The following is a 24,984-nucleotide window of genomic DNA, read 5'->3' as shown; positions in this document are numbered from 1 at the left end:
GCACCGCTGCATTCGGATCCTTTATAAGGATTTAACGCGCTTATGCTGATGGGTGCGATCATACCAACACTAATGCACCGGATCCCATCAGAACTCCGCAGTTAAGCGTGTTTGGGCGAGAGTAGTACTAGGATGGGTGACCTCCTGGGAAGTCCTCGTGTTGCACCCCTCTCTTTTTCTTCGGATTTTTTTTTTTGTCGCCGGGCTTACCGTTTACGGCGGTCCAGCACGCTCGCTTCGTAGGCTTTGTCTGCCCCAGGCCAAAAATACGAGCCGCTGATCTCGTTTTGGGTGCTAATTTGGTGGCGGCGATCTGGAAATGCCCTCGGGCTGCAGCTCCCTGGTGTTAGAGTGCATCGCTGCATTCGGATCCTTTATAAGGATTTAACGCGCTTATGCTGATGGGTGCGATCATAACAACACTAATGCACCGGATCCCATCAGAACTCCGCAGTTAAGCGTGTTTGGGCGAGAGTAGTACTAGGATGGGTGACCTCCTGGGAAGTCCTCGTGTTGCACCCCTCTCTTTTTCTTCGGATTTTTTTTTTTGTCGCCGGGCTTACCGTTTACGGCGGTCCAGCACGCTCGCTTCGTAGGCTTAGTCTGCCCCAGGCGAAAAATACGAGCCGCTGATCTCGTTTTGGGTGCTAATTTGGTGGCGGCGATCTGGAAATGCCCTCGGGCTGCAGCTCCCTGGTGTTAGAGTGCATCGCTGCATTCGGATCCTTTATAAGGATTTAACGCGCTTATGCTGATGGGTGCGATCATACCAACACTAATGCACCGGATCCCATCAGAACTCCGCAGTCAAGCGTGTTTGGGCGAGAGTAGTACTAGGATGGGTGACCTCCTGGGAAGTCCTCGTGTTGCACCCCTCTCTTTTCTTCGGATTTTTTTTTTTGTCGCCGGGCTTACCGTTTACGGCGGTCCAGCACGCTCGCTTCGTTGGCTTAGTCTGCCCCAGGCCAAGAATACGAGCCGCTGATCTCGTTTTGGGTGCTAATTTGGTGGCGGCGATCTGGAAATGCCCTCGGGCTGCAGTTCCCTAGTGTTAGAGTGCATCGCTGCATTCGGATCCTTTATAAGGACTTAACGCGCTTATGCTGATGGGTGCGATCATACCAACACTAATGCACCGGATCCCATCAGAACTCCGCAGTTAAGCGTGTTTGGGCGAGAGTAGTACTAGGATGTGTGACCTCCTGGGAAGTCCTCGTGTTGCACCCCTCTCTTTTTCTTCGGATTTTTTTTTTTGTCGCCGGGCTTACCGTTTACGGCGGTCCAGCACGCTCGCTTCGTACTTAGTCTGCCCCAGGCCAAAAATACGAGCCGCTGATCTCGTTTTGGGTGCTAATTTGGTGGCGGCGATCTGGAAATGCCCTCGGGCTGCAGCTCCCTGGTGTTAGAGTGCATCGCTGCATTCGGATCCTTTATAAGGATTTAACGCGCTTATGCTGATGGGTGCGATCATACCAACACTAATGCACCGGATCCCATCAGAACTCCGCAGTCAAGCGTGTTTGGGCGAGAGTAGTACTAGGATGGGTGACCTCCTGGGAAGTCCTCGTGTTGCACCCCTCTCTTTTCTTCGGATTTTTTTTTTTGTCGCCGGGCTTACCGTTTACGGCGGTCCAGCACGCTCGCTTCGTTGGCTTAGTCTGCCCCAGGCCAAGAATACGAGCCGCTGATCTCGTTTTGGGTGCTAATTTGGTGGCGGCGATCTGGAAATGCCCTCGGGCTGCAGTTCCCTAGTGTTAGAGTGCATCGCTGCATTCGGATCCTTTATAAGGATTTAACGCGCTTATGCTGAAGGGTGCGATCATACCAACACTAATGCACCGGATCCCATCAGAACTCCGCAGTTAAGCGTGTTTGGGCGAGAGTAGTACTAGGATGGGTGACCTCCTGGGAAGTCCTCGTGTTGCACCCCTCTCTTTTTCTTCGGATTTTTTTTTTGTCGCCGGGCTTAACGTTTACGGCGGTCCAGCACGCTCGCTTCGTAGGCTTAGTCTGCCCCAGGCCAAAAATACGAGCCGCTGATCTCGTTTTGGGTGCTAATTTGGTGGCGGCGATCTGGAAATTCCCTCGGGCTGCAGCTCCCTGGTGTTAGAGTGCATCGCTGCATTCGGATCCTTTATAAGGACTTAACGCGCTTATGCTGATGGGTGCGATCATACCAACACTAATGCACCGGATCCCATCAGAACTCCGCAGTTAAGCGTGTTTGGGCGAGAGTAGTACTAGGATGTGTGACCTCCTGGGAAGTCCTCGTGTTGCACCCCTCTCTTTTTCTTCGGATTTTTTTTTTTGTCGCCGGGCTTACCGTTTACGGCGGTCCAACACGCTCGCTTCGTAGGCTTAGTCCGCCCCAGGCCAAAAATACGAGCCGCTGATCTCGTTTTGGGTGCTAATTTGGTGGCGGCGATCTGGAAATGCCCTCGGGCTGCAGCTCCCTGGAGTTCGAGTGCATCGCTGCATTAGGATCCTTTATAAGGACTTAACGCGCTAATGCTGATGGGTGCGATCATACCAACACTAATGCACTGGATCCCATCAGAACTCCGCAGTTAAGCGTGTTTGGGCGAGAGTAGTACTAGGATGGGTGACCTCCTGGGAAGTCCTCGTGTTGCACCCCTCTCTTTTTCTTCGGATTTTTTTTTTGTCGCCGGGCTTACCGTTTACGGCGGTCCAGCACGCTCGCTTCGTAGGCTTAGTCTGCCCCAGGCCAAAAATACGAGCCGCTGATCTCGTTTTGGGTGCTAATTTGGTGAAGGCGATCTGGAAATGCCCTCGGGCTGCAGCTCCCTGGTGTTAGAGTGCATCGCTGCATTCGGATCCTTTATAAGGATTTAACGCGCTTATGCTGATGGGTGCGATCATACCAACACTAATGCACCGGATCCCATCAGAACTCCGCAGTTAAGCGTGTTTGGGCGAGAGTAGTACTAGGATGGGTGACCTCCTGGGAAGACCTCGTGTTGCACCCCTCTCTTTTTCTTCGGATTTTTTTTTTTGTCGCCGGGCTTACCGTTTACGGCGATCCAGCACGCTCGCTTCGTAGGCTTAGTCTGCCCCAGGCCAAAAATAAGAGCCGCTGATCTCGTTTTGGGTGCTAATTTGGTGGCGGCGATCTGGAAATGCCCTCGGGCTGCAGCTCCCTGGTGTTAGAGTGCATCGCTGCATTCGGATCCTTTATAAGGATTTAACGCGCTTATGCTGATGGGTGCGATCATACCAACACTAATGCACCGGATCCCATCAGAACTCCGCAGTTAAGCGTGTTTGGGCGAGAGTAGTACTAGGATGGGTGACCTCCTGGGAAGTCCTCGTGTTGCACCCCTCTCTTTTTCTTCGGATTTTTTTTTTTGTCGCCGGGCTTACCGTTTACGGCGGTCCAGCACGCTCGCTTCGTAGGCTTAGTCTGCCCCAGGCGAAAAATACGAGCCGCTGATCTCGTTTTGGGTGCTAATTTGGTGGCGGCGATCTGGAAATGCCCTCGGGCTGCAGCTCCCTGGTGTTAGAGTGCATCGCTGCATTCGGATCCTTTATAAGGATTTAACGCGCTTATGCTGATGGGTGCGATCATACCAACACTAATGCACCGGATCCCATCAGAACTCCGCAGTCAAGCGTGTTTGGGCGAGAGTAGTACTAGGATGGGTGACCTCCTGGGAAGTCCTCGTGTTGCACCCCTCTCTTTTCTTCGGATTTTTTTTTTTGTCGCCGGGCTTACCGTTTACGGCGGTCCAGCACGCTCGCTTCGTTGGCTTAGTCTGCCCCAGGCCAAGAATACGAGCCGCTGATCTCGTTTTGGGTGCTAATTTGGTGGCGGCGATCTGGAAATGCCCTCGGGCTGCAGTTCCCTAGTGTTAGAGTGCATCGCTGCATTCGGATCCTTTATAAGGATTTAACGCGCTTATGCTGAAGGGTGCGATCATACCAACACTAATGCACCGGATCCCATCAGAACTCCGCAGTTAAGCGTGTTTGGGCGAGAGTAGTACTAGGATGGGTGACCTCCTGGGAAGTCCTCGTGTTGCACAACTCTCTTTTTCTTCGGATTTTTTTTTTGTCGCCGGGCTTAACGTTTACGGCGGTCCAGCACGCTCGCTTCGTAGGCTTAGTCTGCCCCAGGCCAAAAATACGAGCCGCTGATCTCGTTTTGGGTGCTAATTTGGTGGCGGCGATCTGGAAATTCCCTCGGGCTGCAGCTCCCTGGTGTTAGAGTGCATCGCTGCATTCGGATCCTTTATAAGGACTTAACGCGCTTATGCTGATGGGTGCGATCATACCAACACTAATGCACCGGATCCCATCAGAACTCCGCAGTTAAGCGTGTTTGGGCGAGAGTAGTACTAGGATGTGTGACCTCCTGGGAAGTCCTCGTGTTGCACCCCTCTCTTTTTCTTCGGATTTTTTTTTTTGTCGCCGGGCTTACCGTTTACGGCGGTCCAGCACGCTCGCTTCGTAGGCTTAGTCCGCCCCAGGCCAAAAATACGAGCCGCTGATCTCGTTTTGGGTGCTAATTTGGTGGCGGCGATCTGGAAATGCCCTCGGGCTGCAGCTCCCTGGAGTTCGAGTGCATCGCTGCATTCGGATCCTTTATAAGGACTTAACGCGCTAATGCTGATGGGTGCGATCATACCAACACTAATGCACTGGATCCCATCAGAACTCCGCAGTTAAGCGTGTTTGGGCGAGAGTAGTACTAGGATGGGTGACCTCCTGGGAAGTCCTCGTGTTGCACCCCTCTCTTTTTCTTCGGATTTTTTTTTTGTCGCCGGGCTTACCGTTTACGGCGGTCCAGCACGCTCGCTTCGTAGGCTTAGTCTGCCCCAGGCCAAAAATACGAGCCGCTGATCTCGTTTTGGGTGCTAATTTGGTGAAGGCGATCTGGAAATGCCCTCGGGCTGCAGCTCCCTGGTGTTAGAGTGCATCGCTGCATTCGGATCCTTTATAAGGATTTAACGCGCTTATGCTGATGGGTGCGATCATACCAACACTAATGCACCGGATCCCATCAGAACTCCGCAGTTAAGCGTGTTTGGGCGAGAGTAGTACTAGGATGGGTGACCTCCTGGGAAGTCCTCGTGTTGCACCCCTCTCTTTTTCTTCGGATTTTTTTTTTGTCGCCGGGCTTAACGTTTACGGCGGTCCAGCACGCTCGCTTCGTAGGCTTAGTCTGCCCCAGGCCAAAAATACGAGCCGCTGATCTCGTTTTGGGTGCTAATTTGGTGGCGGCGATCTGGAAATGTCCTCGGGCTGCAGCTCCCTGGTGTTAGAGTGCATCGCTGCATTCGGTTCCTTTATAAGGACTTAACGCGCTTATGCTGATGGGTGCGATCATACCAACACTAATGCACCGGATCCCATCAGAACTCCGCAGTTAAGCGTGTTTGGGCGAGAGTAGTACTAGGATGGGTGACCTCCTGGGAAGTCCTCGTGTTGCACCCCTCTCTTTTTCTTCGGATTTTTTTTTTTGTCGCCGGGCTTACCGTTTCCGGCGGTCCAGCACGCTCGCTTCGTAGGCTTAGTATGCCCCAGGCCAAAAATACGAGCCGCTGATCTCGTTTTGGGTGCTAATTTGGTGGCGGCGATCTGGAAATGCCCTCGGGCTGCAGCTCCCTGGTGTTAGAGTGCATCGCTGCATTCGGATCCTTTATAAGGATTTAACGCGCTTATGCTGATGGGTGCGATCATACCAACACTAATGCACCGGATCCCATCAGAACTCCGGAGTTAAGCGTGTTTGGGCGAGAGTAGTACTAGGATGGGTGACCTCCTGGGAAGTCCTCGTGTTGCACCCCTCTCTTTTTCTTCGGATTTTTTTTTTTGTCGCCGGGCTTACCGTTTACGGCGGTCCAGCACGCTCGCTTCGTAGGCTTAGTCTGCCCCAGGCCAAAAATACGAGCCGCTGATTTCGTTTTGGGTGCTAATTTGGTGGCGGCGATCTGGAAATTCCCTCGGGCTGCAGCTCCCTGGTGTTAGAGTGCATCGCTGCATTCGGATCCTTTATAAGGACTTAACGCGCTTATGTTGATGGGTGCGATCATACCAACACTAATGCACCGGATCCCATCAGAACTCCGCAGTTAAGCGTGTTTGGGCGAGAGCAGTACTAGGATGGGTGACCTCCTGGGAAGTCCTCGTGTTGCACCCCTCTCTTTTTCTTCGGATTTTTTTTTTTTGTCGCCGGGCTTACCGTTTACGGCGGTCCAGCACGCTCGCTTCGTAGGCTTAGTCTGCCCCAGGCCAAAAATACGAGCCGCTGATCTCGTTTTGGGTGCTAATTTGGTGGCGGCGATCTGGAAATGCCCTCGGGCTGCAGCTCCCTGGTGTTAGAGTGCATCGCTGCATTCGGATATTTTGTAAGGATTTAACGCGCTTATGCTGATGGGTGCGATCATACCAACACTAATGCACCGGATCCCATCAGAACTCCGCAGTTAAGCGTGTTTGGGCGAGAGTAGTACTAGGATGGGTGACCTCCTGGGAAGTCCTCGTGTTGCACCCCTCTCTTTTTCTTCGGATTTTTTTTTTTGTCGCCGGGCTTACCGTTTACGGCGGTCCAGCACGCTCGCTTCGTAGGCTTAGTCTGCCCCAGGACAAAAATACGAGCCGCTGATCTCGTTTTGGGTGCTAATTTGGTGGCGGCGATCTGGAAATGTCCTCGGGCTGCAGCTCCCTGGTGTTAGAGTGCATCGCTGCATTCGGATCCTTTATAAGGACTTAACGCGCTTATGCTGATGGGTGCGATCATACCAACACTAATGCACCGGATCCCATCAGAACTCCGCAGTTAAGCGTGTTTGGGCGAGAGTAGTACTAGGATGGGTGACCTCCAGGGAAGTCCTCGTGTTGCACCCCTCTCTTTTTCTTCGGATTTTTTTTTTTGTCGCCGGGCTCACCGTTTCCGGCGGTCCAGCACGCTCGCTTCGTAGGCTTAGTCTGCCCCAGGCCAAAAATACGAGCCGCTGATCTCGTTTTGGGTGCTAATTTGGTGGCGGCGATCTGGAAATGCCCTCGGGCTGCAGCTCCCTGGTGTTAGAGTGCATCGCTGCATTCGGATCCTTTATAAGGATTTAACGCGCTTATGCTGATGGGTGCGATCATACCAACACTAATGCACCGGATCCCATCAGAACTCCGGAGTTAAGCGTGTTTGGGCGAGAGTAGTACTAGGATGGGTGACCTCCTGGGAAGTCCTCGTGTTGCACCCCTCTCTTTTTCTTCGGATTTTTTTTTTTGTCGCCGGGCTTACCGTTTACGGTGGTCCAGCACGCTCGCTTCGTAGGATTAGTCTGCCCCAGGCCAAAAATACGAGCCGCTGATTTCGTTTTGGGTGCTAATTTGGTGGCGGCGATCTGGAAATTCCCTCGGGCTGCAGCTCCCTGGTGTTAGAGTGCATCGCTGCATTCGGATCCTTTATAAGGACTTAACGCGCTTATGCTGATGGGTGCGATCATACCAACACTAATGCACCGGATCCCATCAGAACTCCGCAGTTAAGCGTGTTTGGGCGAGAGCAGTACTAGGATGGGTGACCTCCTGGGAAGTCCTCGTGTTGCACCCCTCTCTTTTTCTTCGGATTTTTTTTTTTGTCGCCGGGCTTACCGTTTACGGCGGTCCAGCACGCTCGCTTCGTAGGCTTAGTCTGCCCCAGGCCAAAAATACGAGCCGCTGATCTCGTTTTGGGTGCTAATTTGGTGGCGGCGATCTGGAAATGCCCTCGGGCTGCAGCTCCCTGGAGTACGAGTGCATCGCTGCATTCGGATCCTTTATAAGGATTTAACGCGCATATGCTGATGGGTGCGATTATACAAACACTAATGCACCGGATCCCATCAGAACTCCGCAGTTAAGCGTGTTTAGGCGAGAGTAGTACTAGGATGGGTGACCTCCTGGGAAGTCCTCGTGTTGCACCCCTCTCTTTTTCTTCGGATTTTTTTTTTGTCGCCGGGCTTACCGTTTACGGCGGTCCAGCACGCTCGCTTCGTAAGCTTAGTCTGCCCCAGGCCAAAAATACGAGCCGCTGATCTCGTTTTGGGTGCTAATTTGATGGCGGCGATCTGGAAATGCCCTCGGGCTGCAGCTCCCTAGTGTTAGAGTGCATCGCTGCATTCGGATCCTTTATAAGGACTTAACGCGCTTATGCTGATGGGTGCGATCATACCAACACTAATGCACTGGATCCCATCAGAACTCCGCAGTTAACCGTGTTTGGGCGAGAGTAGTACTAGGATGGGTGACCTCCTGGGAAGTCCTCGTGTTGCACCCCTCTCTTTTTCTTCGGATTTTTTTTTTGTCGCCGGGCTTACCGTTTACGGCGGTCCAGCACGCTCGCTTCGTAGGCTTAGTCTGCCCCAGGCCAAAAATACGAGCCGCTGATCTCGTTTTGGGTGCTAATTTGGTGGCGGCGATCTGGAAATGCCCTCGGGCTGCAGCTCCCTGTTGTTAGAGTGCACCGCTGCATTCGGATCCTTTATAAGGATTTAACGCGCTTATGCTGATGGGTGCGATCATACCAACACTAATGCACCGGATCCCATCAGAACTCCGCAGTTAAGCGTGTTTGGGCGAGAGTAGTACTAGGATGGGTGACCTCCTGGGAAGTCCTCGTGTTGCACCCCTCTCTTTTTCTTCGGATTTTTTTTTTTGTCGCCGGGCTTACCGTTTACGGCGGTCCAGCACGCTCGCTTCGTAGGCTTAGTCTGCCCCAGGCCAAAAATACGAGCCGCTGATCTCGTTTTGGGTGCTAATTTGGTGGCGGCGATCTGGAAATGCCCTCGGGCTGCAGCTCCCTGGTGTTAGAGTGCATCGCTGCATTCGGATCCTTTATAAGGATTTAACGCGCTTATGCTGATGGGTGCGATCATAACAACACTAATGCACCGGATCCCATCAGAACTCCGCAGTTAAGCGTGTTTGGGCGAGAGTAGTACTAGGATGGGTGACCTCCTGGGAAGTCCTCGTGTTGCACCCCTCTCTTTTTCTTCGGATTTTTTTTTTTGTCGCCGGGCTTACCGTTTACGGCGGTCCAGCACGCTCGCTTCGTAGGCTTAGTCTGCCCCAGGCGAAAAATACGAGCCGCTGATCTCGTTTTGGGTGCTAATTTGGTGGCGGCGATCTGGAAATGCCCTCGGGCTGCAGCTCCCTGGTGTTAGAGTGCATCGCTGCATTCGGATCCTTTATAAGGATTTAACGCGCTTATGCTGATGGGTGCGATCATACCAACACTAATGCACCGGATCCCATCAGAACTCCGCAGTCAAGCGTGTCTGGGCGAGAGTAGTACTAGGATGGGTGACCTCCTGGGAAGTCCTCGTGTTGCACCCCTCTCTTTTCTTCGGATTTTTTTTTTTGTCGCCGGGCTTACCGTTTACGGCGGTCCAGCACGCTTGCTTCGTTGGCTTAGTCTGCCCCAGGCCAAGAATACGAGCCGCTGATCTCGTTTTTGGTGCTAATTTGGTGGCGGCGATCTGGAAATGCCCTCGGGCTGCAGTTCCCTAGTGTTAGAGTGCATCGCTGCATTCGGATCCTTTATAAGGACTTAACGCGCTTATGCTGATGGGTGCGATCATACCAACACTAATGCACCGGATCCCATCAGAACTCCGCAGTTAAGCGTGTTTGGGCGAGAGTAGTACTAGGATGTGTGACCTCCTGGGAAGTCCTCGTGTTGCACCCCTCTCTTTTTCTTCGGATTTTTTTTTTTGTCGCCGGGCTTACCGTTTACGGCGGTCCAGCACGCTCGCTTCGTACTTAGTCTGCCCCAGGCCAAAAATACGAGCCGCTGATCTCGTTTTGGGTGCTAATTTGGTGGCGACGATCTGGAAATGCCCTCGGGCTGCAGCTCCCTGGTGTTAGAGTGCATCGCTGCATTCGGATCCTTTATAAGGATTTAACGCGCTTATGCTGATGGGTGCGATCATACCAACACTAATGCACCGGATCCCATCAGAACTCCGCAGTCAAGCGTGTTTGGGCGAGAGTAGTACTAGGATGGGTGACCTCCTGGGAAGTCCTCGTGTTGCACCCCTCTCTTTTCTTCGGATTTTTTTTTTTGTCGCCGGGCTTACCGTTTACGGCGGTCCAGCACGCTCGCTTCGTTGGCTTAGTCTGCCCCAGGCCAAGAATACGAGCCGCTGATCTCGTTTTGGGTGCTAATTTGGTGGCGGCGATCTGGAAATGCCCTCGGGCTGCAGTTCCCTAGTGTTAGAGTGCATCGCTGCATTCGGATCCTTTATAAGGATTTAACGCGCTTATGCTGAAGGGTGCGATCATACCAACACTAATGCACCGGATCCCATCAGAACTCCGCAGTTAAGCGTGTTTGGGCGAGAGTAGTACTAGGATGGGTGACCTCCTGGGAAGTCCTCGTGTTGCACCCCTCTCTTTTTCTTCGGATTTTTTTTTTGTCGCCGGGCTTAACGTTTACGGCGGTCCAGCACGCTCGCTTCGTAGGCTTAGTCTGCCCCAGGCCAAAAATACGAGCCGCTGATCTCGTTTTGGGTGCTAATTTGGTGGCGGCGATCTGGAAATTCCCTCGGGCTGCAGCTCCCTGGTGTTAGAGTGCATCGCTGCATTCGGATCCTTTATAAGGACTTAACGCGCTTATGCTGATGGGTGCGATCATACCAACACTAATGCACCGGATCCCATCAGAACTCCGCAGTTAAGCGTGTTTGGGCGAGAGTAGTACTAGGATGTGTGACCTCCTGGGAAGTCCTCGTGTTGCACCCCTCTCTTTTTCTTCGGATTTTTTTTTTTGTCGCCGGGCTTACCGTTTACGGCGGTCCAGCACGCTCGCTTCGTAGGCTTAGTCCGCCCCAGGCCAAAAATACGAGCCGCTGATCTCGTTTTGGGTGCTAATTTGGTGGCGGCGATCTGGAAATGCCCTCGGGCTGCAGCTCCCTGGAGTTCGAGTGCATCGCTGCATTCGGATCCTTTATAAGGACTTAACGCGCTAATGCTGATGGGTGCGATCATACCAACACTAATGCACTGGATCCCATCAGAACTCCGCAGTTAAGCGTGTTTGGGCGAGAGTAGTACTAGGATGGGTGACCTCCTGGGAAGTCCTCGTGTTGCACCCCTCTCTTTTTCTTCGGATTTTTTTTTTGTCGCCGGGCTTACCGTTTACGGCGGTCCAGCACGCTCGCTTCGTAGGCTTAGTCTGCCCCAGGCCAAAAATACGAGCCGCTGATCTCGTTTTGGGTGCTAATTTGGTGAAGGCGATCTGGAAATGCCCTCGGGCTGCAGCTCCCTGGTGTTAGAGTGCATCGCTGCATTCGGATCCTTTATAAGGATTTAACGCGCTTATGCTGATGGGTGCGATCATACCAACACTAATGCACCGGATCCCATCAGAACTCCGCAGTTAAGCGTGTTTGGGCGAGAGTAGTACTAGGATGGGTGACCTCCTGGGAAGTCCTCGTGTTGCACCCCTCTCTTTTTCTTCGGATTTTTTTTTTTTGTCGCCGGGCTTACCGTTTACGGCGGTCCAGCACGCTCGCTTCGTAGGCTTAGTCTGCCCCAGGCCAAAAATACGAGCCGCTGATCTCGTTTTGGGTGCTAATTTGGTGGCGGCGATCTGGAAATGCCCTCGGGCTGCAGCTCCCTGGTGTTAGAGTGCATCGCTGCATTCGGATCCTTTATAAGGATTTAACGCGCTTATGCTGATGGGTGCGATAATACCAACACTAATGCACCGGATCCCATCAGAACTCCGCAGTTAAGCGTGTTTGGGCGAGAGTAGTACTAGGATGGGTGACCTCCTGGGAAGACCTCGTGTTGCACCCCTCTCTTTTTCTTCGGATTTTTTTTTTTGTCGCCGGGCTTACCGTTTACGGCGATCCAGCACGCTCGCTTCGTAGGCTTAGTCTGCCCCAGGCGAAAAATACGAGCCGCTGATCTCGTTTTGGGTGCTAATTTGGTGGCGGCGATCTGGAAATGCCCTCGGGCTGCAGCTCCCTGGTGTTAGAGTGCATCGCTGCATTCGGATCCTTTATAAGGATTTAACGCGCTTATGCTGATGGGTGCGATCATACCAACACTAATGCACCGGATCCCATCAGAACTCCGCAGTCAAGCGTGTTTGGGCGAGAGTAGTACTAGGATGGGTGACCTCCTGGGAAGTCCTCGTGTTGCACCCCTCTCTTTTCTTCGGATTTTTTTTTTTGTCGCCGGGCTTACCGTTTACGGCGGTCCAGCACGCTCGCTTCGTTGGCTTAGTCTGCCCCAGGCCAAGAATACGAGCCGCTGATCTCGTTTTGGGTGCTAATTTGGTGGCGACGATCTGGAAATGCCCTCGGGCTGCAGTTCCCTAGTGTTAGAGTGCATCGCTGCATTCGGATCCTTTATAAGGATTTAACGCGCTTATGCTGAAGGGTGCGATCATACCAACACTAATGCACCGGATCCCATCAGAACTCCGCAGTTAAGCGTGTTTGGGCGAGAGTAGTACTAGGATGGGTGACCTCCTGGGAAGTCCTCGTGTTGCACCCCTCTCTTTTTCTTCGGATTTTTTTTTTGTCGCCAGGCTTAACGTTTACGGCGGTCCAGCACGCTCGCTTCGTAGGCTTAGTCTGCCCCAGGCCAAAAATACGAGCCGCTGATCTCGTTTTGGGTGCTAATTTGGTGGCGGCGATCTGGAAATTCCCTCGGGCTGCAGCTCCCTGGTGTTAGAGTGCATCGCTGCATTCGGATCCTTTATAAGGACTTAACGCGCTTATGCTGATGGGTGCGATCATACCAACACTAATGCACCGGATCCCATCAGAACTCCGCAGTTAAGCGTGTTTGGGCGAGAGTAGTACTAGGATGTGTGACCTCCTGGGAAGTCCTCGTGTTGCACCCCTCTCTTTTTCTTCGGATTTTTTTTTTTGTCGCCGGGCTTACCGTTTACGGCGGTCCAGCACGCTCGCTTCGTAGGCTTAGTCCGCCCCAGGCCAAAAATACGAGCCGCTGATCTCGTTTTGGGTGCTAATTTGGTGGCGGCGATCTGGAAATGCCCTCGGGCTGCAGCTCCCTGGAGTTCGAGTGCATCGCTGCATTCGGATCCTTTATAAGGACTTAACGCGCTAATGCTGATGGGTGCGATCATACCAACACTAATGCACTGGATCCCATCAGAACTCCGCAGTTAAGCGTGTTTGGGCGAGAGTAGTACTAGGATGGGTGACCTCCTGGGAAGTCCTCGTGTTGCACCCCTCTCTTTTTCTTCGGATTTTTTTTTTGTCGCCGGGCTTACCGTTTACGGCGGTCCAGCACGCTCGCTTCGTAGGCTTAGTCTGCCCCAGGCCAAAAATACGAGCCGCTGATCTCGTTTTGGGTGCTAATTTGGTGAAGGCGATCTGGAAATGCCCTCGGGCTGCAGCTCCCTGGTGTTAGAGTGCATCGCTGCATTCGGATCCTTTATAAGGATTTAACGCGCTTATGCTGATGGGTGCGATCATACCAACACTAATGCACCGGATCCCATCAGAACTCCGCAGTTAAGCGTGTTTGGGCGAGAGTAGTACTAGGATGGGTGACCTCCTGGGAAGTCCTCGTGTTGCACCCCTCTCTTTTTCTTCGGATTTTTTTTTTTTGTCGCCGGGCTTACCGTTTACGGCGGTCCAGCACGCTCGCTTCGTAGGCTTAGTCTGCCCCAGGCCAAAAATACGAGCCGCTGATCTCGTTTTGGGTGCTAATTTGGTGGCGGCGATCTGGAAATGCCCTCGGGCTGCAGCTCCCTGGTGTTAGAGTGCATCGCCGCATTCGGATCCTTTATAAGGATTTAACGCGCTTATGCTGATGGGTGCGATCATACCAACACTAATGCACCGGATCCCATCAGAACTCCGCAGTTAAGCGTGTTTGGGCGAGAGTAGTACTAGGATGGGTGACCTCCTGGGAAGACCTCGTGTTGCACCCCTCTCTTTTTCTTCGGATTTTTTTTTTTGTCGCCGGGCTTACCGTTTACGGCGATCCAGCACGCTCGCTTCGTAGGCTTAGTCTGCCCCAGGCCAAAAATAAGAGCCGCTGATCTCGTTTTGGGTGCTAATTTGGTGGCGGCGATCTGGAAATGCCCTCGGGCTGCAGCTCCCTGGTGTTAGAGTGCATCGCTGCATTCGGATCCTTTATAAGGATTTAACGCGCTTATGCTGATGGGTGCGATCATACCAACACTAATGCACCGGATCCCATCAGAACTCCGCAGCTAAGCGTGTTTGGGCGAGAGTAGTACTAGGATGGGTGACCTCCTGGGAAGTCCTCGTGTTGCACCCCTCTCTTTTTCTTCGGATTTTTTTTTTGTCGCCGGGCTTACCGTTTACGGCGGTCCAGCACGCTCGCTTCGTAGGCTTAGTCTGCCCCAGGCCAAAAATACGAGCCGCTGATCTCGTTTTGGGTGCTAATTTGGTGGCGGCGATCTGGAAATGCCCTCGGGCTGCAGCTCCCTGGTGTTAGAGTGCATCGCTGCATTCGGATCCTTTATAAGGATTTAACGCGCTTATGCTGATGGGTGCGATCAAACCAACACTAATGCACCGGATCCCATCAGAACTCCGCAGTTAAGCGTGTTTGGGCGAGAGTAGTACTAGGATGGGTGACCTCCTGGGAAGACCTCGTGTTGCACCCCTCTCTTTTTCTTCGGATTTTTTTTTTTGTCGCCGGGCTTACCGTTTACGGCGGTCCTGCACGCTCGCTTCGTAGGCTTAGTCTGCCCCAGGCCAAAAATAAGAGCCGCTGATCTCGTTTTGGGTGCTAATTTGGTGGCGGCGATCTGGAAATGCCCTCGGGCTGCAGCTCCCTGGTGTTAGAGTGCATCGCTGCATTCGGATCCTTTATAAGGATTTAACGCGCTTATGCTGATGGGTGCGATCATACCAACACTAATGCACCGGATCCCATCAGAACTCCGCAGTTAAGCGTGTTTGGGCGAGAGTAGTAACAGGATGGGTGACCTCCTGGGAAGTCCTCGTGTTGCACCCCTCACTTTTTCTTCGGATTTTTTTTTTTTGTCGCCGGGCTTACCGTTTACGGCGGTCCAGCACGCTCGCTTCGTAGGCTTAGTCTGCCCCAGGCCAAAAATACGAGCCGCTGATCTCGTTTTGGGTGCTAATTTGGTGGCGGCGATCTGGAAATGCCCTCGGGCTGCAGCTCCCTGGTGTTAGAGTGCATCGCTGCATTCGGATCCTTTATAAGGATTTAACGCGCTTATGCTGATGGGTGCGATAATACCAACACTAATGCACCGGATCCCATCAGAACTCCGCAGTGAAGCGTGTTTGGGCGAGAGTAGTACTAGGATGGGTGACCTCCTGGGAAGTCCGCGTGTTGCACCCCTCTCTTTTTCTTCGGATTTTTTTTTTTTGTCGCCGGGCTTACCGTTTACGGCGGTCCAGCACGCTCGCTTCGTAGGCTTAGTCTGCCCCAGGCCAAAAATACGAGCCGCTGATCTCGTTTTGGGTGCTAATTTGGTGGCAGCGATCTGGAAATGCCCTCGGGCTGCAGCTCCCTGGTGTTAGAGTGCATCGCTGCATTCGGATCCTTTATAAGGATTTAACGCGCTTATGCTGATGGGTGCGATAATACCAACACTAATGCACCGGATCCCATCAGAACTCCGCAGTGAAGCGTGTTTGGGCGAGAGTAGTACTAGGATGGGTGACCTCCTGGGAAATCCTCGTGTTGCACCCCTCTCTTTTTCTTCGAATTTTTTTTTTCTCGCCGGGCTTACCGTTTACGGCGGTTCAGCACGCTCGCTTCGTAGGCTTAGTCTGCCCCAGGCCAAAAATACGAGCCGCTGATCTCGTTTTGGGTGCTAATTTGGTGGCGGCGATCTAGAAATGCCCTCGGGCTGCAGCTCCCTGGTGTTAGAGTGCATCGCTGCATTCGGATCCTTTATAAGGATTTAACGCGCTTATGCCGATGGGTGCGATCATACCAACACTAATGCACCGGATCCCATCAGAACTCCGCAGTTAAGCGTGTTTGGGCGAGAGTAGTACTAGGATGGGTGACCTCCTGGGAAGTCCTCGTGTTGCACCCCTCTCTTTTTCTTCGGATTTTTTTTTTGTCGCCGGGCTTACCGTTTACGGCGGTCCAGCACGCTCGCTTCGTAGGCTTAGTCTGCCCCAGGCCAAAAATACGAGCCGCTGATCTCGTTTTGGGTGCTAATTTGGTGGCGGCGATCTGGAAATGCCCTCGGGCTGCAGCTCCCTGGTGTTAGAGTGCATCGCTGCATTCGGATCCTTTATAAGGAGTTAACGCGCTTATGCTGATGGGTGCGATCATACCAACACTAATGCACCGGATCCCATCAGAACTCCGCAGCTAAGCGTGTTTGGGCGAGAGTAGTACTAGGATGGGTGACCTCCTGGGAAGTCCTCGTGTTGCACCCCTCACTTTTTCTTCGGATTTTTTTTTTTTTGTCGCCGGGCTTACCGTTTACGGCGGTCCAGCACGCTCGCTTCGTAGGCTTAGTCTGCCCCAGGCCAAAAATACGAGCCGCTGATCTCGTTTTGGGTGCTAATTTGGTGGCGGCGATCTGGAAATGCCCTCGGGCTGCAGCTCCCTGGTGTTAGAGTGCATCGCTGCATTCGGATCCTTTATAAGGATTTAACGCGCTTATGCTGATGGGTGCGATCATACCAACACTAATGCACCGGATCCCATCAGAACTCCGCAGTTAAGCGTGTTTGGGCGAGAGTAGTACTAGGATGGGTGACCTCCTGGGAGGACCTCGTGTTGCACCCCTCTCTTTTTCTTCGGATTTTTTTTTTTGTCGCCGGGCTTACCGTTTACGGCGGTCCTGCACGCTCGCTTCGTAGGCTTAGTCTGCCCCAGGCCAAAAATAAGAGCCGCTGATCTCGTTTTGGGTGCTAATTTGGTGGCGGCGATCTGGAAATGCCCTCGGGCTGCAGCTCCCTGGTGTTAGAGTGCATCGCTGCATTCGGATCCTTTATAAGGACTTAACGCGCTTATGCTGATGGGTGCGATCATACCAACACTAATGCACCGGATCCCATCAGAACTCCGCAGTTAAGCGTGTTTGGGCGAGAGTAGTACTAGGATGGGTGACCTCCTGGGAAGTCCTCGTGTTGCACCCCTCTCTTTTTCTTCGGATTTTTTTTTTGTCGCCGGGCTTACCGTTTACGGCGGTCCAGCACGCTCGCTTCGTAGGCTTAGTCTGCCCCAGGCCAAAAATACGAGCCGCTGATCTCGTTTTGGGTGCTAATTTGGTGGCGGCGATCTGGAAATGCCCTCGGGCTGCAGCTCCCTGGTGTTTGAGTGCATCGCTGCATTCGGATCCTTTATAAGGATTTAACGCGCTTATGCTGATGGGTGCGATAATACCAACACTAATGCACCGGATCCCATCAGAACTCCGCAGTTAAGCGTGTTTGGGCGAGAGTAGTACTAGGATGGGTGACCTCCTGGGAAATCCTCGTGTTGCAACCCTCTCTTTTTCTTCGGATTTTTTTTTTGTCGCCGGGCTTATCGTTTACGGCGGTCCAGCACGCTCGCTTCGTAGGCTTAGTCTGCCCCAGGCCAAAAATACGAGCCGCTGATCTCGTTTTGGGTGCTAATTTGGTGGCGGCGATCTGGAAATGCCATCGGGCTGCAGCTCCCTGGTGTTAGAGTGCATCGCTGCATTCGGATCCTTTATAAGGATTTAACGCGCTTATGCTGATGGGTGCGATCATACCAACACTAATGCACCGGATCCCATCAGAACTCCGCAGTTAAGCGTGTTTGGGCGAGAGTAGTACTGGGATGGGTGACCTCCTGGGAAGTCCTCGTGTTGCACCCCTCTCTTTTTCTTCGGATTTTTTTTTTTGTCGCCGGGCTTACCGTTTACGGCGGTCCAACACGCTCGCTTCGTAGGCTTAGTCTGCCCCAGGCCAAAAATACGAGCCGCTGATCTCGTTTTGGGTGCTAATTTGGTGGCGGCGATCTGGAAATGCCCTCGGGCTGCAGCTCCCTGGTGTTAGAGTGCATCGCTGCATTCGGATCCTTTATAAGGACTTAACGCGCTTATGCTGATGGGTGCGATCATACCAACACTAATGCACCGGATCCCATCAGAACTCTGCAGTTAAGCGTGTTTGGGAGAGAGTAGTACTAGGATGGGTGACCTCCTGGGAAGTCCTCGTGTTGCACCCCTCTCTTTTTCTTCGGATTTTTTTTTTTTGTCGCCGGGCTTACCGTTTACGGCGGTCCTGCACGCTCGCTTCGTAGGCTTAGTCTGCCCCAGGCCAAAAATAAGAGCCGCTGATCTCGTTTTGGGTGCTAATTTGGTGGCGGCGATCTGGAAATGCCCTCGGGCTGCAGCTCCCTGGTGTTAGAGTGCATCGCTGCATTCGGATCCTTTATAAGGACTTAACGCGCTTATGCTGATGGGTGCGATCATACCAACACTAATGCACCGGATCCCATCAGAACTCCGCAGTTAAGCGTGTTTGGGCGAGAGTAGTACTAGGATGGGTGACCTCCTGGGAAGTCCTCGTGTTGCACCCCTCTCTTTTTCTTCGGATTTTTTTTTTGTCGCCGGGCTTACCGTTTACGGCGGTCCAGCACGCTCGCTTCGTAGGCTTAGTCTGCCCCAGGCCAAAAATACGAGCCGCTGATCTCGTTTTGGGTGCTAATTTGGTGGCGGCGATCTGGAAATGCCCTCGGGCTGCAGCTCCCTGGTGTTTGAGTGCATCGCTGCATTCGGATCCTTTATAAGGAATTAACGCGCTTATGCTGATGGGTGCGATCATACCAACACTAATGCACCGGATCCCATCAGAACTCCGCAGTTAAGCGGGTTTGGGCGAGAGTAGTACTGGGATGGGTGACCTCCTGGGAAGTCCTCGTGTTGCACCCCTCTCTTTTTCTTCGGATTTTTTTTTTTGTCGCCGGGCTTACCGTTTACGGCGGTCCAACACGCTCGCTTCGTAGGCTTAGTCTGCCCCAGGCCAAAAATACGAGCCGCTGATCTCGTTTTGGGTGCTAATTTGGTGGCGGCGATCTGGAAATGCCCTCGGGCTGCAGCTCCCTGGTGTTAGAGTGCATCGCTGCATTCGGATCCTTTATAAGGATTTAACGCGCTTATGCTGATGGGTGCGATCATACCAACACTAATGCACCGGATCCCATCAGAACTCTGCAGTTAAGCGTGTTTGGGAGAGAGTAGTACTAGGATGGGTGACCTCCTGGGAAGTCCTCGTGTTGCTCCCCTCTCTTTTTCTTCGGATTTTTTTTTTTTGTCGCCGGGCTTACCGTTTACGGCGGTCCAGCACGCTCGCTTCGTAGGCTTAGTCTGCCCCAGGCCAAAAATACGAGCCGCTGATCTCGTTTTGGGTGCTAATTTGGTGGCGGCGATCTGGAAATGCCCTCGGGCTGCAGCTCCCTGGTGTTAGAGTGCATCGCTGCATTCGGATCCTTTATAAGGATTTAACGCGCTTATGCTGATGGGTGGGATCATACCAACACTAACGCAGCGGATCCCATCAGAACTCCGCAGTTAAGCGTGTTTGGGCGAGAGTAGTACTAGGATGGGTGACCTCCTGGGAAGTCCGCGTGTTGCACCCCTCTCTTTTTCTTCGGATTTTTTTTTTTGTCGCCGGGCTTACCGTTTACGGCGGTCCAGCACGCTCGCTTCGTAGGCTTAGTCTGCCCCAGGCCAAAAATACGAGCCGCTGATCTCGTTTTGGGTGCTAATTTGGTGGCAGCGATCTGGAAATACCCTCGGGCTGCAGCTCCCTGGTGTTAGAGTGCATCGCTGCATTCGGATCCTTTATAAGGATTTAACGCGCTTATGCTGATGGGTGCGATAATACCAACACTAATGCACCGGATCCCATCAGAACTCCGCAGTGAAGCGTGTTTGGGCGAGAGTAGTACTAGGATGGGTGACCTCCTGGGAAATCCTCGTGTTGCACCCCTCTCTTTTTCTTCGAATTTTTTTTTTCTCGCCGGGCTTACCGTTTACGGCGGTTCAGCACGCTCGCTTCGTAGGCTTAGTCTGCCCCAGGCCAAAAATACGAGCCGCTGAGCTCGTTTTGGGTGCTAATTTGGTGGCGGCGATCTAGAAATGCCCTCGGGCTGCAGCTCCCTGGTGTTAGAGTGCATCGCTGCATTCGGATCCTTTATAAGGATTTAACGCGCTTATGCCGATGGGTGCGATCATACCAACACTAATGCACCGGATCCCATCAGAACTCCGCAGTTAAGCGTGTTTGGGCGAGAGTAGTACTAGGATGGGTGACCTCCTGGGAAGTCCTCGTGTTGCACCCCTCTCTTTTTCTTCGGATTTTTTTTTTGTCGCCGGGCTTACCGTTTACGGCGGTCCAGCACGCTCGCTTCGTAGGCTTAGTCTGCCCCAGGCCAAAAATACGAGCCGCTGATCTCGTTTTGGGTGCTAATTTGGTGGCGGCGATCTGGAAATGCCCTCGGGCTGCAGCTCCCTGGTGTTAGAGTGCATCGCTGCATTCGGATCCTTTATAAGGACTTAACGCGCTTATGCTGATGGGTGCGATCATACCAACACTAATGCACCGGATCCCATCAGAACTCCGCAGTTAAGCGTGTTTGGGCGAGAGTAGTACTAGGATGGGTGACCTCCTGGGAAGTCCTCGTGTTGCACCCCTCTCTTTTTCTTCGGATTTTTTTTTTGTCTCCGGGCTTACCGTTTACGGCGGTCCAGCACGCTCGCTTCGTAGGCTTAGTCTGCCCCAGGCCAAAAATACGAGCCGCTGATCTCGTTTTGGGTGCTAATTTGGTGGCGGCGATCTGGAAATGCCCTCGGGCTGCAGCTCCCTGGTGTTAGAGTGCATCGCTGCATTCGGATCCTTTATAAGGATTTAACGCGCTTATGCTGATGGGTGCGATCATACCAACACTAATGCACCGGATCCCATCAGAACTCCGCAGTTAAGCGTGTTTGGGCGAGAGTAGTACTAGGATGGGTGACCTCCTGGGAAATCCTCGTGTTGCAACCCTCTCTTTTTCTTCGGATTTTTTTTTTGTCGCCGGGCTTTTCGTTTACGGCGGTCCAGCACGCTCGCTTCGTAGGCTTAGTCTGCCCCAGGCCAAAAATACGAGCCGCTGATCTCGTTTTGGGTGCTAATTTGGTGGCGGCGATCTGGAAATGCCATCGGGCTGCATCTCCCTGGTGTTAGAGTGCATCGCTGCATTCGGATCCTTTATAAGGATTTAATGCGCTTATGCTGATGGGTGCGATCATACCAACACTAATGCACCGGATCCCATCAGAACTCCGCAGTTAAGCGTGTTTGGGCGAGAGTAGTACTGGGATGGGTGACCTCCTGGGAAGTCCTCGTGTTGCACCCCTCTCTTTTTCTTCGGATTTTTTTTTTTGTCGCCGGGCTTACCGTTTACGGCGGTCCAACACGCTCGCTTCGTAGGCTTAGTCTGCCCCAGGACAAAAATACGAGCCGCTGATCTCGTTTTGGGTGCTAATTTGGTGGCGGCGATCTGGAAATGCCCTCGGGCTGCAGCTCCCTGGTGTTAGAGTGCATCGCTGCATTCGGATCCTTTATAAGGATTTAACGCGCTTATGCTGATGGGTGCGATCATACTAACACTAATGCACCGGATCCCATCAGAACTCCGCAGTTAAGCGTGTTTGGGCGAGAGTAGTACTAGGATGGGTGACCTCCTGGGAAGTCCTCGTGTTGCACCCCTCTCTTTTTCTTCGAATTTTTTTTTTCTCGCCGGGCTTACCGTTTACGGCGGTTCAGCACGCTCGCTTCATAGGCTTAGTCTGCCCCAGGCCAAAAATACGAGCCGCTGAGCTCGTTTTGGGTGCTAATTTGGTGGCGGCGATCTAGAAATGCCCTCGGGCTGCAGCTCCCTGGTGTTAGAGTGCATCGCTGCATTCGGATCCTTTATAAGGATTTAACGCGCTTATGCTGATGGGTGCGATCATACCAACACTAATGCACCGGATCCCATCAGAACTCTGCAGTTAAGCGTGTTTGGGAGAGAGTAGTACTAGGATGGGTGACCTCCTGGGAAGTCCTCGTGTTGCACCCCTCTCTTTTTCTTCGGATTTTTTTTTTTTGTCGCCGGGCTTACCGTTTACGGCGGTCCAGCACGCTCGCTTCGTAGGCTTAGTCTGCCCCAGGCCAAAAATACGAGCCGCTGATCTCGTTTTGGGTGCTAATTTGGTGGCGGCGATCTGGAAATGCCCTCGGGCTGCAGCTCCCTGGTGTTAGAGTGCATCGCTGCATTCGGATCCTTTATAAGGATTTAACGCGCTTATGCTGATGGGTGGGATCATACCAACACTAACGCAGCGGATCCCATCAGAACTCCGCAGTTAAGCGTGTTTGGGCGAGAGTAGTACTAGGATGGGTGACCTCCTGGGAAGTCCGCGTGTTGCACCCCTCTCTTTTTCTTCGGATTTTTTTTTTTGTCGCCGGGCTTACCGTTTACGGCGGTCCAGCACGCTCGCTTCGTAGGCTTAGTCTGCCCCAGGCCAAAAATACGAGCCGCTGATCTCGTTTTGGGTGCTAATTTGGTGGCAGCGATCTGGAAATGCCCTCGGGCTGCAGCTCCCTGGTGTTAGAGTGCATCGCTGCATTCGGATCCTTTATAAGGATTTAACGCGCTTATGCTGATGGGTGCGATAATACCAACACTAATGCACCGGATCCCATCAGAACTCCGCAGTGAAGCGTGTTTGGGCGAGAGTAGTACTAGGATGGGTGACCTCCTGGGAAATCCTCGTGTTGCACCCCTCTCTTTTTCTTCGAATTTTTTTTTTCTCGCCGGGCTTACCGTTTACGGCGGTTCAGCACGCTCGCTTCGTAGGCTTAGTCTGCCCCAGGGCAAAAATACGAGCCGCTGAGCTCGTTTTGGGTGCTAATTTGGTGGCGGCGATCTAGAAATGCCCTCGGGCTGCAGCTCCCTGGTGTTAGAGTGCATCGCTGCATTCGGATCCTTTATAAGGATTTAACGCGCTTATGCCGATGGGTGCGATCATACCAACACTAATGCACCGGATCCCATCAGAACTCCGCAGTTAAGCGTGTTTGGGCGAGAGTAGTACTAGGATGGGTGACCTCCTGGGAAGTCCTCGTGTTGCACCCCTCTCTTTTTCTTCGGATTTTTTTTTTGTCGCCGGGCTTACCGTTTACGGCGGTCCAGCACGCTCGCTTCGTAGGCTTAGTCTGCCCCAGGCCAAAAATACGAGCCGTTGATCTCGTTTTGGGTGCTAATTTGGTGGCGGCGATCTGGAAATGCCCTCGGGCTGCAGCTCCCTGGTGTTAGAGTGCATCGCTGCATTCGGATCCTTTATAAGGACTTAACGCGCTTATGCTGATGGGTGCGATCATACCAACACTAATGCACCGGATCCCATCAGAACTCCGCAGTTAAGCGTGTTTGGGCGAGAGTAGTACTAGGATGGGTGACCTCCTGGGAAGTCCTCGTGTTGCACCCCTCTCTTTTTCTTCGGATTTTTTTTTTGTCGCCGGGCTTACCGTTTACGGCGGTCCAGCACGCTCGCTTCGTAGGCTTAGTCTGCCCCAGGCCAAAAATACGAGCCGCTGATCTCGTTTTGGGTGCTAATTTGGTGGCGGCGATCTGGAAATGCCCTCGGGCTGCAGCTCCCTGGTGTTAGAGTGCATCGCTGCATTCGGATCCTTTATAAGGACTTAACGCGCTTATGCTGATGGGTGCGATCATACCAACACTAATGCACCGGATCCCATCAGAACTCCGCAGTTAAGCGTGTTTGGGCGAGAGTAGTACTAGGATGGGTGACCTCCTGGGAAATCCTCGTGTTGCAACCCTCTCTTTTTCTTCGGATTTTTTTTTTGTCGCCGGGCTTTTCGTTTACGGCGGTCCAGCACGCTCGCTTCGTAGGCTTAGTCTGCCCCAGGCCAAAAATACGAGCCGCTGATCTCGTTTTGGGTGCTAATTTGGTGGCGGCGATCTGGAAATGCCATCGGGCTGCATCTCCCTGGTGTTAGAGTGCATCGCTGCATTCGGATCCTTTATAAGGATTTAATGCGCTTATGCTGATGGGTGCGATCATACCAACACTAATGCACCGGATCCCATCAGAACTCCGCAGTTAAGCGTGTTTGGGCGAGAGTAGTACTGGGATGGGTGACCTCCTGGGAAGTCCTCGTGTTGCACCCCTCTCTTTTTCTTCGGATTTTTTTTTTTGTCGCCGGGCTTACCGTTTACGGCGGTCCACCACGCTCGCTTCGTAGGCTTAGTCTGCCCCAGGACAAAAATACGAGCCGCTGATCTCGTTTTGGGTGCTAATTTGGTGGCGGCGATCTGGAAATGCCCTCGGGCTGCAGCTCCCTGGTGTTAGAGTGCATCGCTGCATTCGGATCCTTTATAAGGATTTAACGCGCTTATGCTGATGGGTGCGATCATACTAACACTAATGCACCGGATCCCATCAGAACTCTGCAGTTAAGCGTGTTTGGGCGAGAGTAGTACTAGGATGGGTGACCTCCTGGGAAGTCCTCGTGTTGCACCCCTCTCTTTTTCTTCGAATTTTTTTTTTCTCGCCGGGCTTACCGTTTACGGCGGTTCAGCACGCTCGCTTCGTAGGCTTAGTCTGCCCCAGGCCAAAAATACGAGCCGCTGAGCTCGTTTTGGGTGCTAATTTGGTGGCGGCGATCTAGAAATGCCCTCGGGCTGCAGCTCCCTGGTGTTAGAGTGCATCGCTGCATTCGGATCCTTTATAAGGATTTAACGCGCTTATGCTGATGGGTGCGATCATACCAACACTAATGCACCGGATCCCATCAGAACTCTGCAGTTAAGCGTGTTTGGGAGAGAGTAGTACTAGGATGGGTGACCTCCTGGGAAGTCCTCGTGTTGCACCCCTCTCTTTTTCTTCGGATTTTTTTTTTTTATCGCCGGGCTTACCGTTTACGGCGGTCCAGCACGCTCGCTTCGTAGGCTTAGTCTGCCCCAGGCCAAAAATACGAGCCGCTGATCTCGTTTTGGGTGCTAATT

The 24,984-nt window shown here is 52.7% G+C and overlaps 71 non-coding genes across 71 annotated transcripts; all 71 read left to right on the top strand.

Moving 5' to 3' along the window:
* The first annotated feature begins 50 nt into the window (after positions 1-50).
* Positions 51-169, top strand: LOC126730362 (5S ribosomal RNA). Its single transcript, XR_007657641.1, has one exon. It is a non-coding gene; the product is annotated as a 5S ribosomal RNA (ribosomal RNA).
* Positions 170-403: 234 nt separating this feature from the next.
* Positions 404-522, top strand: LOC126731557 (5S ribosomal RNA). Its single transcript, XR_007658802.1, has one exon. It is a non-coding gene; the product is annotated as a 5S ribosomal RNA (ribosomal RNA).
* Positions 523-756: 234 nt separating this feature from the next.
* LOC126730787 (5S ribosomal RNA) lies at positions 757-875 on the top strand. Its single transcript, XR_007658051.1, has one exon. It is a non-coding gene; the product is annotated as a 5S ribosomal RNA (ribosomal RNA).
* A 233-nt stretch (positions 876-1,108) lies between these two features.
* LOC126731579 (5S ribosomal RNA) lies at positions 1,109-1,227 on the top strand. The gene has a single exon (XR_007658823.1). It is a non-coding gene; the product is annotated as a 5S ribosomal RNA (ribosomal RNA).
* A 232-nt stretch (positions 1,228-1,459) lies between these two features.
* On the top strand, positions 1,460-1,578 carry LOC126730786 (5S ribosomal RNA). The gene has a single exon (XR_007658050.1). It is a non-coding gene; the product is annotated as a 5S ribosomal RNA (ribosomal RNA).
* Positions 1,579-1,811: 233 nt separating this feature from the next.
* LOC126730361 (5S ribosomal RNA) lies at positions 1,812-1,930 on the top strand. The gene has a single exon (XR_007657640.1). It is a non-coding gene; the product is annotated as a 5S ribosomal RNA (ribosomal RNA).
* Positions 1,931-2,163: 233 nt separating this feature from the next.
* Positions 2,164-2,282, top strand: LOC126731578 (5S ribosomal RNA). The gene has a single exon (XR_007658822.1). It is a non-coding gene; the product is annotated as a 5S ribosomal RNA (ribosomal RNA).
* A 234-nt stretch (positions 2,283-2,516) lies between these two features.
* LOC126730731 (5S ribosomal RNA) lies at positions 2,517-2,635 on the top strand. Its single transcript, XR_007657994.1, has one exon. It is a non-coding gene; the product is annotated as a 5S ribosomal RNA (ribosomal RNA).
* A 233-nt stretch (positions 2,636-2,868) lies between these two features.
* Positions 2,869-2,987, top strand: LOC126729385 (5S ribosomal RNA). The gene has a single exon (XR_007656709.1). It is a non-coding gene; the product is annotated as a 5S ribosomal RNA (ribosomal RNA).
* A 234-nt stretch (positions 2,988-3,221) lies between these two features.
* Positions 3,222-3,340, top strand: LOC126730360 (5S ribosomal RNA). The gene has a single exon (XR_007657639.1). It is a non-coding gene; the product is annotated as a 5S ribosomal RNA (ribosomal RNA).
* A 234-nt stretch (positions 3,341-3,574) lies between these two features.
* On the top strand, positions 3,575-3,693 carry LOC126730785 (5S ribosomal RNA). The gene has a single exon (XR_007658048.1). It is a non-coding gene; the product is annotated as a 5S ribosomal RNA (ribosomal RNA).
* Positions 3,694-3,926: 233 nt separating this feature from the next.
* LOC126731611 (5S ribosomal RNA) lies at positions 3,927-4,045 on the top strand. The gene has a single exon (XR_007658855.1). It is a non-coding gene; the product is annotated as a 5S ribosomal RNA (ribosomal RNA).
* A 233-nt stretch (positions 4,046-4,278) lies between these two features.
* Positions 4,279-4,397, top strand: LOC126731577 (5S ribosomal RNA). Its single transcript, XR_007658821.1, has one exon. It is a non-coding gene; the product is annotated as a 5S ribosomal RNA (ribosomal RNA).
* Positions 4,398-4,631: 234 nt separating this feature from the next.
* Positions 4,632-4,750, top strand: LOC126730730 (5S ribosomal RNA). The gene has a single exon (XR_007657993.1). It is a non-coding gene; the product is annotated as a 5S ribosomal RNA (ribosomal RNA).
* Positions 4,751-4,983: 233 nt separating this feature from the next.
* LOC126730359 (5S ribosomal RNA) lies at positions 4,984-5,102 on the top strand. Its single transcript, XR_007657638.1, has one exon. It is a non-coding gene; the product is annotated as a 5S ribosomal RNA (ribosomal RNA).
* A 233-nt stretch (positions 5,103-5,335) lies between these two features.
* On the top strand, positions 5,336-5,454 carry LOC126730358 (5S ribosomal RNA). Its single transcript, XR_007657637.1, has one exon. It is a non-coding gene; the product is annotated as a 5S ribosomal RNA (ribosomal RNA).
* Positions 5,455-5,688: 234 nt separating this feature from the next.
* On the top strand, positions 5,689-5,807 carry LOC126730607 (5S ribosomal RNA). The gene has a single exon (XR_007657874.1). It is a non-coding gene; the product is annotated as a 5S ribosomal RNA (ribosomal RNA).
* Positions 5,808-6,041: 234 nt separating this feature from the next.
* On the top strand, positions 6,042-6,160 carry LOC126730718 (5S ribosomal RNA). Its single transcript, XR_007657980.1, has one exon. It is a non-coding gene; the product is annotated as a 5S ribosomal RNA (ribosomal RNA).
* A 235-nt stretch (positions 6,161-6,395) lies between these two features.
* Positions 6,396-6,514, top strand: LOC126730357 (5S ribosomal RNA). Its single transcript, XR_007657636.1, has one exon. It is a non-coding gene; the product is annotated as a 5S ribosomal RNA (ribosomal RNA).
* A 234-nt stretch (positions 6,515-6,748) lies between these two features.
* LOC126730763 (5S ribosomal RNA) lies at positions 6,749-6,867 on the top strand. The gene has a single exon (XR_007658026.1). It is a non-coding gene; the product is annotated as a 5S ribosomal RNA (ribosomal RNA).
* A 234-nt stretch (positions 6,868-7,101) lies between these two features.
* LOC126730606 (5S ribosomal RNA) lies at positions 7,102-7,220 on the top strand. Its single transcript, XR_007657873.1, has one exon. It is a non-coding gene; the product is annotated as a 5S ribosomal RNA (ribosomal RNA).
* Positions 7,221-7,454: 234 nt separating this feature from the next.
* LOC126730717 (5S ribosomal RNA) lies at positions 7,455-7,573 on the top strand. Its single transcript, XR_007657979.1, has one exon. It is a non-coding gene; the product is annotated as a 5S ribosomal RNA (ribosomal RNA).
* Positions 7,574-7,807: 234 nt separating this feature from the next.
* LOC126731687 (5S ribosomal RNA) lies at positions 7,808-7,926 on the top strand. The gene has a single exon (XR_007658929.1). It is a non-coding gene; the product is annotated as a 5S ribosomal RNA (ribosomal RNA).
* A 233-nt stretch (positions 7,927-8,159) lies between these two features.
* On the top strand, positions 8,160-8,278 carry LOC126731552 (5S ribosomal RNA). Its single transcript, XR_007658797.1, has one exon. It is a non-coding gene; the product is annotated as a 5S ribosomal RNA (ribosomal RNA).
* A 233-nt stretch (positions 8,279-8,511) lies between these two features.
* Positions 8,512-8,630, top strand: LOC126730356 (5S ribosomal RNA). The gene has a single exon (XR_007657635.1). It is a non-coding gene; the product is annotated as a 5S ribosomal RNA (ribosomal RNA).
* A 234-nt stretch (positions 8,631-8,864) lies between these two features.
* LOC126731556 (5S ribosomal RNA) lies at positions 8,865-8,983 on the top strand. The gene has a single exon (XR_007658801.1). It is a non-coding gene; the product is annotated as a 5S ribosomal RNA (ribosomal RNA).
* Positions 8,984-9,217: 234 nt separating this feature from the next.
* On the top strand, positions 9,218-9,336 carry LOC126731253 (5S ribosomal RNA). Its single transcript, XR_007658505.1, has one exon. It is a non-coding gene; the product is annotated as a 5S ribosomal RNA (ribosomal RNA).
* Positions 9,337-9,569: 233 nt separating this feature from the next.
* Positions 9,570-9,688, top strand: LOC126731575 (5S ribosomal RNA). The gene has a single exon (XR_007658819.1). It is a non-coding gene; the product is annotated as a 5S ribosomal RNA (ribosomal RNA).
* A 232-nt stretch (positions 9,689-9,920) lies between these two features.
* On the top strand, positions 9,921-10,039 carry LOC126730784 (5S ribosomal RNA). The gene has a single exon (XR_007658047.1). It is a non-coding gene; the product is annotated as a 5S ribosomal RNA (ribosomal RNA).
* A 233-nt stretch (positions 10,040-10,272) lies between these two features.
* On the top strand, positions 10,273-10,391 carry LOC126730355 (5S ribosomal RNA). Its single transcript, XR_007657634.1, has one exon. It is a non-coding gene; the product is annotated as a 5S ribosomal RNA (ribosomal RNA).
* A 233-nt stretch (positions 10,392-10,624) lies between these two features.
* LOC126731574 (5S ribosomal RNA) lies at positions 10,625-10,743 on the top strand. Its single transcript, XR_007658818.1, has one exon. It is a non-coding gene; the product is annotated as a 5S ribosomal RNA (ribosomal RNA).
* Positions 10,744-10,977: 234 nt separating this feature from the next.
* LOC126730729 (5S ribosomal RNA) lies at positions 10,978-11,096 on the top strand. Its single transcript, XR_007657992.1, has one exon. It is a non-coding gene; the product is annotated as a 5S ribosomal RNA (ribosomal RNA).
* A 233-nt stretch (positions 11,097-11,329) lies between these two features.
* LOC126730354 (5S ribosomal RNA) lies at positions 11,330-11,448 on the top strand. Its single transcript, XR_007657633.1, has one exon. It is a non-coding gene; the product is annotated as a 5S ribosomal RNA (ribosomal RNA).
* Positions 11,449-11,683: 235 nt separating this feature from the next.
* LOC126730722 (5S ribosomal RNA) lies at positions 11,684-11,802 on the top strand. The gene has a single exon (XR_007657985.1). It is a non-coding gene; the product is annotated as a 5S ribosomal RNA (ribosomal RNA).
* Positions 11,803-12,036: 234 nt separating this feature from the next.
* On the top strand, positions 12,037-12,155 carry LOC126730783 (5S ribosomal RNA). The gene has a single exon (XR_007658046.1). It is a non-coding gene; the product is annotated as a 5S ribosomal RNA (ribosomal RNA).
* Positions 12,156-12,388: 233 nt separating this feature from the next.
* Positions 12,389-12,507, top strand: LOC126730352 (5S ribosomal RNA). The gene has a single exon (XR_007657631.1). It is a non-coding gene; the product is annotated as a 5S ribosomal RNA (ribosomal RNA).
* A 233-nt stretch (positions 12,508-12,740) lies between these two features.
* LOC126731572 (5S ribosomal RNA) lies at positions 12,741-12,859 on the top strand. Its single transcript, XR_007658817.1, has one exon. It is a non-coding gene; the product is annotated as a 5S ribosomal RNA (ribosomal RNA).
* A 234-nt stretch (positions 12,860-13,093) lies between these two features.
* On the top strand, positions 13,094-13,212 carry LOC126730728 (5S ribosomal RNA). The gene has a single exon (XR_007657991.1). It is a non-coding gene; the product is annotated as a 5S ribosomal RNA (ribosomal RNA).
* A 233-nt stretch (positions 13,213-13,445) lies between these two features.
* On the top strand, positions 13,446-13,564 carry LOC126730351 (5S ribosomal RNA). Its single transcript, XR_007657630.1, has one exon. It is a non-coding gene; the product is annotated as a 5S ribosomal RNA (ribosomal RNA).
* A 235-nt stretch (positions 13,565-13,799) lies between these two features.
* On the top strand, positions 13,800-13,918 carry LOC126729270 (5S ribosomal RNA). The gene has a single exon (XR_007656598.1). It is a non-coding gene; the product is annotated as a 5S ribosomal RNA (ribosomal RNA).
* Positions 13,919-14,152: 234 nt separating this feature from the next.
* On the top strand, positions 14,153-14,271 carry LOC126730580 (5S ribosomal RNA). Its single transcript, XR_007657849.1, has one exon. It is a non-coding gene; the product is annotated as a 5S ribosomal RNA (ribosomal RNA).
* Positions 14,272-14,504: 233 nt separating this feature from the next.
* LOC126730792 (5S ribosomal RNA) lies at positions 14,505-14,623 on the top strand. Its single transcript, XR_007658056.1, has one exon. It is a non-coding gene; the product is annotated as a 5S ribosomal RNA (ribosomal RNA).
* Positions 14,624-14,857: 234 nt separating this feature from the next.
* On the top strand, positions 14,858-14,976 carry LOC126731560 (5S ribosomal RNA). Its single transcript, XR_007658805.1, has one exon. It is a non-coding gene; the product is annotated as a 5S ribosomal RNA (ribosomal RNA).
* A 235-nt stretch (positions 14,977-15,211) lies between these two features.
* LOC126731523 (5S ribosomal RNA) lies at positions 15,212-15,330 on the top strand. Its single transcript, XR_007658768.1, has one exon. It is a non-coding gene; the product is annotated as a 5S ribosomal RNA (ribosomal RNA).
* Positions 15,331-15,565: 235 nt separating this feature from the next.
* Positions 15,566-15,684, top strand: LOC126731501 (5S ribosomal RNA). The gene has a single exon (XR_007658746.1). It is a non-coding gene; the product is annotated as a 5S ribosomal RNA (ribosomal RNA).
* A 233-nt stretch (positions 15,685-15,917) lies between these two features.
* LOC126730350 (5S ribosomal RNA) lies at positions 15,918-16,036 on the top strand. Its single transcript, XR_007657629.1, has one exon. It is a non-coding gene; the product is annotated as a 5S ribosomal RNA (ribosomal RNA).
* Positions 16,037-16,269: 233 nt separating this feature from the next.
* On the top strand, positions 16,270-16,388 carry LOC126730579 (5S ribosomal RNA). Its single transcript, XR_007657848.1, has one exon. It is a non-coding gene; the product is annotated as a 5S ribosomal RNA (ribosomal RNA).
* Positions 16,389-16,624: 236 nt separating this feature from the next.
* On the top strand, positions 16,625-16,743 carry LOC126730605 (5S ribosomal RNA). The gene has a single exon (XR_007657872.1). It is a non-coding gene; the product is annotated as a 5S ribosomal RNA (ribosomal RNA).
* Positions 16,744-16,977: 234 nt separating this feature from the next.
* LOC126730349 (5S ribosomal RNA) lies at positions 16,978-17,096 on the top strand. Its single transcript, XR_007657628.1, has one exon. It is a non-coding gene; the product is annotated as a 5S ribosomal RNA (ribosomal RNA).
* A 233-nt stretch (positions 17,097-17,329) lies between these two features.
* LOC126731566 (5S ribosomal RNA) lies at positions 17,330-17,448 on the top strand. Its single transcript, XR_007658811.1, has one exon. It is a non-coding gene; the product is annotated as a 5S ribosomal RNA (ribosomal RNA).
* A 233-nt stretch (positions 17,449-17,681) lies between these two features.
* On the top strand, positions 17,682-17,800 carry LOC126730550 (5S ribosomal RNA). The gene has a single exon (XR_007657821.1). It is a non-coding gene; the product is annotated as a 5S ribosomal RNA (ribosomal RNA).
* Positions 17,801-18,034: 234 nt separating this feature from the next.
* Positions 18,035-18,153, top strand: LOC126731762 (5S ribosomal RNA). The gene has a single exon (XR_007659003.1). It is a non-coding gene; the product is annotated as a 5S ribosomal RNA (ribosomal RNA).
* A 235-nt stretch (positions 18,154-18,388) lies between these two features.
* Positions 18,389-18,507, top strand: LOC126730348 (5S ribosomal RNA). Its single transcript, XR_007657627.1, has one exon. It is a non-coding gene; the product is annotated as a 5S ribosomal RNA (ribosomal RNA).
* Positions 18,508-18,740: 233 nt separating this feature from the next.
* On the top strand, positions 18,741-18,859 carry LOC126731418 (5S ribosomal RNA). The gene has a single exon (XR_007658665.1). It is a non-coding gene; the product is annotated as a 5S ribosomal RNA (ribosomal RNA).
* Positions 18,860-19,093: 234 nt separating this feature from the next.
* Positions 19,094-19,212, top strand: LOC126731818 (5S ribosomal RNA). The gene has a single exon (XR_007659056.1). It is a non-coding gene; the product is annotated as a 5S ribosomal RNA (ribosomal RNA).
* A 235-nt stretch (positions 19,213-19,447) lies between these two features.
* LOC126731783 (5S ribosomal RNA) lies at positions 19,448-19,566 on the top strand. Its single transcript, XR_007659023.1, has one exon. It is a non-coding gene; the product is annotated as a 5S ribosomal RNA (ribosomal RNA).
* Positions 19,567-19,800: 234 nt separating this feature from the next.
* On the top strand, positions 19,801-19,919 carry LOC126731500 (5S ribosomal RNA). Its single transcript, XR_007658745.1, has one exon. It is a non-coding gene; the product is annotated as a 5S ribosomal RNA (ribosomal RNA).
* Positions 19,920-20,152: 233 nt separating this feature from the next.
* LOC126730347 (5S ribosomal RNA) lies at positions 20,153-20,271 on the top strand. The gene has a single exon (XR_007657626.1). It is a non-coding gene; the product is annotated as a 5S ribosomal RNA (ribosomal RNA).
* A 233-nt stretch (positions 20,272-20,504) lies between these two features.
* On the top strand, positions 20,505-20,623 carry LOC126730346 (5S ribosomal RNA). Its single transcript, XR_007657625.1, has one exon. It is a non-coding gene; the product is annotated as a 5S ribosomal RNA (ribosomal RNA).
* A 233-nt stretch (positions 20,624-20,856) lies between these two features.
* Positions 20,857-20,975, top strand: LOC126731299 (5S ribosomal RNA). The gene has a single exon (XR_007658550.1). It is a non-coding gene; the product is annotated as a 5S ribosomal RNA (ribosomal RNA).
* A 233-nt stretch (positions 20,976-21,208) lies between these two features.
* On the top strand, positions 21,209-21,327 carry LOC126730549 (5S ribosomal RNA). Its single transcript, XR_007657820.1, has one exon. It is a non-coding gene; the product is annotated as a 5S ribosomal RNA (ribosomal RNA).
* A 234-nt stretch (positions 21,328-21,561) lies between these two features.
* Positions 21,562-21,680, top strand: LOC126730831 (5S ribosomal RNA). The gene has a single exon (XR_007658095.1). It is a non-coding gene; the product is annotated as a 5S ribosomal RNA (ribosomal RNA).
* Positions 21,681-21,913: 233 nt separating this feature from the next.
* Positions 21,914-22,032, top strand: LOC126731761 (5S ribosomal RNA). Its single transcript, XR_007659002.1, has one exon. It is a non-coding gene; the product is annotated as a 5S ribosomal RNA (ribosomal RNA).
* Positions 22,033-22,267: 235 nt separating this feature from the next.
* Positions 22,268-22,386, top strand: LOC126731781 (5S ribosomal RNA). The gene has a single exon (XR_007659021.1). It is a non-coding gene; the product is annotated as a 5S ribosomal RNA (ribosomal RNA).
* A 234-nt stretch (positions 22,387-22,620) lies between these two features.
* Positions 22,621-22,739, top strand: LOC126731499 (5S ribosomal RNA). Its single transcript, XR_007658744.1, has one exon. It is a non-coding gene; the product is annotated as a 5S ribosomal RNA (ribosomal RNA).
* A 233-nt stretch (positions 22,740-22,972) lies between these two features.
* On the top strand, positions 22,973-23,091 carry LOC126730345 (5S ribosomal RNA). The gene has a single exon (XR_007657624.1). It is a non-coding gene; the product is annotated as a 5S ribosomal RNA (ribosomal RNA).
* Positions 23,092-23,324: 233 nt separating this feature from the next.
* LOC126730344 (5S ribosomal RNA) lies at positions 23,325-23,443 on the top strand. Its single transcript, XR_007657623.1, has one exon. It is a non-coding gene; the product is annotated as a 5S ribosomal RNA (ribosomal RNA).
* Positions 23,444-23,676: 233 nt separating this feature from the next.
* LOC126731298 (5S ribosomal RNA) lies at positions 23,677-23,795 on the top strand. The gene has a single exon (XR_007658549.1). It is a non-coding gene; the product is annotated as a 5S ribosomal RNA (ribosomal RNA).
* A 233-nt stretch (positions 23,796-24,028) lies between these two features.
* On the top strand, positions 24,029-24,147 carry LOC126730548 (5S ribosomal RNA). Its single transcript, XR_007657819.1, has one exon. It is a non-coding gene; the product is annotated as a 5S ribosomal RNA (ribosomal RNA).
* Positions 24,148-24,381: 234 nt separating this feature from the next.
* Positions 24,382-24,500, top strand: LOC126731528 (5S ribosomal RNA). The gene has a single exon (XR_007658773.1). It is a non-coding gene; the product is annotated as a 5S ribosomal RNA (ribosomal RNA).
* Positions 24,501-24,733: 233 nt separating this feature from the next.
* Positions 24,734-24,852, top strand: LOC126731760 (5S ribosomal RNA). Its single transcript, XR_007659001.1, has one exon. It is a non-coding gene; the product is annotated as a 5S ribosomal RNA (ribosomal RNA).
* The last annotated feature ends 132 nt before the right edge of the window (positions 24,853-24,984 follow it).

Source organism: Quercus robur, chromosome 5 (assembly GCF_932294415.1).
Source record: "Quercus robur chromosome 5, dhQueRobu3.1, whole genome shotgun sequence".
NCBI lineage: Eukaryota > Viridiplantae > Streptophyta > Magnoliopsida > Fagales > Fagaceae > Quercus > Quercus robur.
This window is presented reverse-complemented; position numbering and strand designations above follow the sequence as displayed.